Below are 6,400 nucleotides of genomic sequence, written 5' to 3' on the forward strand. Positions count from 1 at the left end.
GTTCACACAGCCAAGGCATGGGGTTCCCGGGTGGGAATGGGATTTGTTGAATTATTGTACATACTCAGCTGATAGAACCGAACGATATGACACGACTAGACTAGTAACACTTACTGAACTGATCTTCGCACACCTGCCAAGGGTTGGCCGCGATATTATGACTGACTTCGCACACCTGCCTTAGGAAGGCCGCGAACTAAACATACTAATCTTCGCACACCTGCCTTAGGAAGGCCGCGAACTAAACATACTAATCTTCGCACACCTGCCTTAGGAAGGCCGCGAACTAAACATACTAATCTTCGCACACCTGCCTGGTAGGCCGCGATACAAATAAACCTAGTCTAGAATACTTGGGAGGAACATCCCCTAATATCTTCGCATACCTGCCTGGGAGGCCGTGATGGAAATACGATATATGCTATAACGAACGAACTTACTACTCACACTATACTATTACTGAACTATTAACTGTGAACTCACTCAACTAGTTGTTGACTCTCTGCTGCATGCCTTGCAGGACCTTAGGTATATACGGAGCTTGCACAAGGAAGGAGCAGGTCGTTGTGGACAAAGATTCGCGAATGCTTGTTAAACATTTATGACATTTCAAACTATTAATTATGTTGGGTTTATTTACATGCTTCCGCTACTTAAACAAAGTTTGGTTTTGAACATCAATCATGTCGTGATGAATTACATTATTTACTTTCATTATTAAATGCTATGTTCGATATGATTGGTGGCTTGATCCTGGTCATGTCACGCCTCCAAGCGGTGGTACTCCGCGTGTGGATTTTGGGGGGTGTGACAGTAAGCAACGCATTACTAACTATCCAAAAGAATAAACTATAGGTCCAATCCTTGTTTCTAAATGAAATGACGTTAGAAGTATATTTGAACCACTTGTTTCACTAACACTCAAAACATAAGTAGGCTTTCGGTCATTTTCAGCATCGTATTACCGTGTACAAAACCCCTACAATATTGTTTAATTTCACTTCATTAGAATATGTATAGCGTGATGGCGCCCTCTGCCACCTAAGCCATTGGGGCGCTAAACACCGCGCTGCATAAACGTTATCGGTGTGTGCGCGCCTTGGGGGGGGGGTATGCTAACAAGCGTAACTCATGTGACCCAATAAAAAAATTCACTTGACAAAGGTCCCATTCCACCACACATAGTCTTATATGCAGCATTCTTAGTTTTTTTTAAGTAATGGATTTTAAAAATATTTTGTTTAACTGGAAACCCCCTTAAAAATCACTTAAAAGTGATAAAGGTAAATGCTATTCGTCATTCATTTCAACACGATTATAAACGAATAATAAAATCCATTGTACAATACAATACAAACAATAATAAAACTGATAATCTAAATCTGTCAAGTCTTATCAAAGTCCTTTGCTCGTTCCTCACCAACATCATACTTAATCATCTTAACTAGCTTGTAATGGTATGTTAGTTATAAAAGCTGAGTAAAGTGAAGGTTAAGGATAACAAAAACATCGTTTGATTTATCAAAAAGTGAAACAAATATAAACATTCTTTAATACATTATATTGTTTGTTCCAAATGATTGCAAGTTATCATAATTAGTCTAACTTTTTTTGTCTTTGATTCTTGTCATATTAAGCAGCCCAATATGTTTTGTATGTAGCACCAGTAAAGTCCCTTTACGATCTCTCGCAACCCGAATACCCAATTAAACAACTCGTTTAAATTAAAACCTGAACACTCAAACCGAACTAACTAAATAAATATACAGGTCCGTTATGAGTTTTGAAATAAAATGTTTGAAGCCCGATGTCTAACTCATTACAACCGTGCGTCAACTTGGCATGTTTTATTATGAGTTTCGATGGGCAAGTGTGTATATAATATTGTGCCTAATGCTTTAGAATGGTAGAACTACCTGCGCATATTTGATGAACGTGTTTAAATAGGCGTAGATCATAATCAGTTTATGAACACTTGTTGCTTGATGTGTATCTTTATGTGAAATGGCGAATATTAAGTAGGTAAAAGTATTTAAAAAACAACCCGTTCAAAATGCATAGATTGATAATCATTAGAATTTATTTTTGTTATTTAAATACATCTAAGATAGCCACATCTATGGTCAGTGACGAAATGTGTTACCCGCTTCCAAAGGCTAGACATACCATATAGACCAACTGTGTAATCAATTTGAAAAAAAAAAAACTAAAAACAATTACAAATGATAAAACAATTCGGGTTTCACTCATGTTTGCTAAATGTGTAATTAAAAATGATACAAGTTAAATAAGTAACTTGTACTCGTTATATATGAACAATCAATATTATACACACATTTTATAAATTAAACAGTATGATTATAAATTAAACAGTATGATTATAAAAAATTGGCCCATGCAGGTTTCGAACCTGCGACCTTCGCGTTATTAGCACGACGCTCTAACCAACTGAGCTAATAGGCCTTTGTGGTGATAATTCACTCGATTGCCATAATTTATGAAGTATTATACGATAAATTATAAACTAATTGACAGAAAAGTTAAATAACTATGATAAAGATAAAGATAGCATGTCTAAGTTTAGCTACGTAAAACAATAACAAATTAAACGGTTATATTCACTATTGTAATCTTGTTTAATCACTTTAATGTAATTTGTATACTTATATTTTTATCGAACATCCTATACATCAGTCTCAATAGATATAAAATATGCTATGGTGAATATTTTGAGGGTTATATTGCTTAAGATTCTAAAATATCGGGTATGTTTTGTATGAGGTAGTGGACTAGATGAGTGAATGTAATGTACGAGTTAATGGAATGGATAAAATAATGCAATGGATCATTGCCATTCTATGTCCTGATTGGTTACCATGTGTGAATGAAATGAATTATTATTATGTAATGTTTGGTAGGCAAGAAAAAAACGAAAGCAGTGAGTGGTGGTGGTCGGTGGTAGTGATTGTGGGTGGTTATAGGTGGTGGTGGCGGCGATGGATGATGGTGGTGGCAGCGAGTGATGGTGCAGCAATAACGACGGGTGGTGGTGACGGGGGTGGCGGCGGTCGTCGGTTGCGGTTGGCGGCGGCGAGTGGCGTTGGTGGGTGGCAGCGGCGAGTGGCAGTGGTGGTGGGTGGGTGGCGGCGGCGGTGGTGGTGGCTGTCAAGGTGGCGACGGAGGAGTGTGGCGGCGACGATGACGTCGGTGGTGGGTAGTGTCGAAGGTGGTGGGTTAAGATGTTCTTGATGAATAGTGTAAGAAGGGATGGAATGAAAAAAAAAACATGAGGGTAGATGGAATGATTTTGAGGGAATTGAATGTCTTGTGAAATGGGTGATTACATTCCATTGAGCAACCAAACACTCTTTTTTCATTCCCTCCTAATAATCCATTCGATTCCGCCTCTCAATATTGCATACCAAACACTACCATAAAGTTAATTGTACACAGAGTTATGGTCGCAAAATATATAGTGTGTATATATATATAGGGGAAGGTTCATTTGAGAACAAATTTAATTTGAGAAGAAAAAGAAGAAAGGGCATTGATGAAACAATGGTTAACCAGGCAGGGTTAACTCACTGATCTCGTCAAGAAGGGTTAATCCCTTCCTCTCGAGGATCGCTGGCTAGATCACCGGTGGGTTGATCTCCTGCACAAAGAAACAAACCGTGACTCGTAACAAGGAGGATGGGGTGGGGGTGCTCCTTGTTACCGCTCTCCGGCGTGAGAATCAGTAATCTGCTTGGGAAGCAAAGTATGATAGTAGTAGTAGTGAGAGAGTTGTGAAGAGATACCTCAAACCTGGTTTGGGGTTGGTATTTATAGCCGAGGAGTGAAGGAGGAGGATGACGGACAGACTGACGACGTGCTGCACCTTTGCAGGTGTGTCAGGCTTGTCGGGTGTGGAGGTTACGCCACGTCAGTCTGTTACTTACGTAGCCCTGACAGGTGACTGTCATTGGTGCTACTTGCACTGTGGTGTCAGTCCCACTTGTTGGGCGTATAGGATGCGGTGCGAGCCGCATCGCTGTCTGCGGTAACATCTGATGTTACCGCGTCCCTTGCTTGTGATCAAGAAATACGCGAGACGCGGTGCCAGCCGCATCGTCGCCTGTGGTGACTGTTGCTGTTGTCCAGCTTCCTTGTCTTTGATAGAAGTGTTCACTGGACGCGGTGCTAGGCCGCATCGCTATGAATACTTCCGTTTTCATACACCAGATGTGATGCTATGCCGCATCACTCTACCGTTCTTATATTCCAGATAAGTCCTCCTCCATCACTGGACAGATTGGATTCAACCACTGTGTCGATGCGTTCCCGCACGGACATAAGTAGGTTGTTAGCTAATGGGGGTTTTGATAAGGGTAATGGTCACTCACGGTCAATGCTGACGCGAGATTTGGGACCATACCCCTTCAAGTCCCCCCAGTCTAGTGTTGCTGCCATATGCAAGTTGCATGTGGGAGGAGTACTGGACTATGGTGTTTAGAAGGTAGTTTGGAGTCTGGAGAAGATCCTAGACCATGTGGATGGTCTTTGCTCTTTGTAAATCAAGCTGGAGGTCTGGAAGGGTCATTTGATGCCTCTTCCGTACCGGTGAGAATGTTTCGTCTGATGCGAAATTCTCAGCTTCTGGTTGGGTGCCACCTGTTGGTGTGTCGAACCAACCTTGAGACCTTGCTGGGCGTATGCACAAACTTCGAACCAATCTCTGAGATGTTGGCTGAAGGTGTGCACAAACTTCGAACCAACCTTTGAAGTGGTGAATGAAGAAGAGAGTTTTCTGATGTCATGATTGGACATCAAATGATGATCCCTTTTGTGGGGTGTTCATGTTCTTCCAGTTAGCTCTCTAGTAACCGCACGTCCTTTGCGGTTACCTCGTTGCTTGACATTGTTGGCCACGGTTGTGGGAACAACGTTGAGTACTTGCGTCATTGTTGGCCATGTTTGGTCGAACAATGTGATTCTGGATAATGGTCAAATAAACATGGTCATAGGCACGGTAATGCCCACCATTGTTTATTCTATCCATTTTACAAGTAGGGTAACAAAGTCATAAGCAGACTTGTTACCGCTTATTCGATCTCTTGTTGTTCGACAAGATCTCGTATGATCATTAGGGATCTCGTCCGCATCTCTTCCTTAGGCACCTTCCTTCACGCTCCAATACCGAGGAGTTTTCCTTAAAGTAGTTTCGTTCCTCGATGTGAAGACTTAGTTGTGGCTCTTCCGTAGCAACCGTTTGCGGAAGCTATGGTTGTGTCCGCAGCGACTCATGAGTGTCTGCGGTTTTGTCACCCCATATTCGCTTGAAACGGGTGTGTTGCTCGGATGTGGCTCTTGAAGGATCAGGAGTCAGGGTTGCTGATGTGCGTACGCGTACATTCCCTTCCTTCTTCTCGTTAAAGAAGTTGTTTATGCACCCTCTGTGGTTGTGAACCGGACATGAGGGATTTGAAGCTTGAAGAGAATGAAGGCAATGCGGTTTACCTGTTTCTGAGATGCGGTTCAGTCCAAAGAACAACGCTGGTTCTGAGTATTTGACACACCTGTACGGGCTCGTGTGTGTCATCTCCGCATATTCCACGTGTGCTCGTGGGTATGTGCGGACATGTTTATACCCCTTAACCATGGAAAGATATAATTTTTTGGATATTTTACGGGGTATGTAAAAAAACGACATGCGGTATGGGTTATGGTACGGTATACCAGAAAAACCGCATGCCGCTTATAATTTGGATAATGTAGTCGCTTTTGGTGAGATCTTTCTGGCATGTGCTGAAATGAAAGGACATTTGCACTGCCTGAGGCATTAAATGCACTGTAGCAAGGAGTGTAAAGGTCTCTCTTGTCAGGCGCGTGGGCGGCCACGCGCGCGTGGTAACCGTTAGCGGAAACGGCACTTGACACGTGGTGCCGCGTAATTCGCTCTTTTTGATCGTGATGATTCAGTTTCTCCTTCCACATTAATTGCGATGGGTATATAAGGGGAAACCGTTCGTGGTTTCCCCTCACTTGTTCGAAATTTCAAAAATTTTCCGGTGAGAGAAACCTTTCCTTTGTCTTCTCCGAAGAGATTTCATGAACTTCCGGTGAGGTTGTTTTGAGTTTTTAGTGCTCATCTTCTATACTTCTGATGGCTGAACCATCGAATCCACACAATCTGGAGGGTGAGAACCCTGAACAGCCGGTAGTGGCGGCTGATGAAGACGAAGATGATGACGTTGATGCTTCCGGTGGTGGGTTACCGGTGTTGAAGTGGTCAAAGGGTGGTTTCAAAAACCTGATGACCACCATTCATATGGCGGATGACTAGAAGGCTACTTACCCACAAGAGGGGGACACCGGTGCCGATGCTCCGACCGGTTATATTACCATGTGGGCAGATTTT

The 6,400-nt window shown here is 42.4% G+C and overlaps 1 non-coding gene across 1 annotated transcript; it reads right to left on the reverse strand.

The window, feature by feature from the left end:
• Positions 1 to 2,389: 2,389 nt before the first annotated feature.
• On the reverse strand, positions 2,390 to 2,463 carry TRNAI-AAU. The gene has a single exon. It is a non-coding gene; the product is annotated as a tRNA-Ile (tRNA).
• Positions 2,464 to 6,400: the final 3,937 nt, after the last annotated feature.

The sequence above is a fragment of the Helianthus annuus genome, chromosome 15 (genome assembly GCF_002127325.2).
Source record: "Helianthus annuus cultivar XRQ/B chromosome 15, HanXRQr2.0-SUNRISE, whole genome shotgun sequence".
Lineage (NCBI taxonomy): Eukaryota > Viridiplantae > Streptophyta > Magnoliopsida > Asterales > Asteraceae > Helianthus > Helianthus annuus.